At 60.9% G+C, this 358-nt stretch overlaps 1 protein-coding gene across 1 annotated transcript in view; it reads right to left on the bottom strand.

Annotated features, from left to right (window-relative positions):
* Nucleotides 1-358, bottom strand: part of AP5Z1 (adaptor related protein complex 5 zeta 1 subunit) — a gene marked incomplete at its 5' end in the record, with an annotated part of 8,126 nt that overhangs the window by 4,516 nt on the left and 3,252 nt on the right.

Below are 358 nucleotides of genomic sequence, written 5' to 3' on the forward strand. Positions count from 1 at the left end.
CGTCACTGCCGCCACAGGGGCTGACGTAGGGCAGGGGTGCCTGCATGGGGACCCCCTGTTCTCACTTCACTGGGATCCGGCATCTGAAAATACTCCCTTCTATTTTTTCTCACTATTCTCTTTGCTCTGCATTCACTTTTGTAAAACAACCAAATATCCACGTGTCACACACCAAAAGCCAACAGCGCCAGAGGGCTGGGCCCCGGGCAGGGCTGCGGGGTGCCAGGCTCCGGGCAGATTCTATGGGAACTAAACCCGTGGGGCCTCCCCTTCCCGAGAGGAGCCCACAGGCTCTGCCGGACGGGAGGCCGTTCACCTGTGAGGCACTGACACCGGTGCCCACGCCCACCCTCCGCCC

This window comes from Myotis davidii, unplaced genomic scaffold (assembly GCF_000327345.1).
Source record: "Myotis davidii unplaced genomic scaffold, ASM32734v1 scaffold399, whole genome shotgun sequence".
Classification (NCBI taxonomy): Eukaryota; Metazoa; Chordata; class Mammalia; order Chiroptera; family Vespertilionidae; genus Myotis; species Myotis davidii.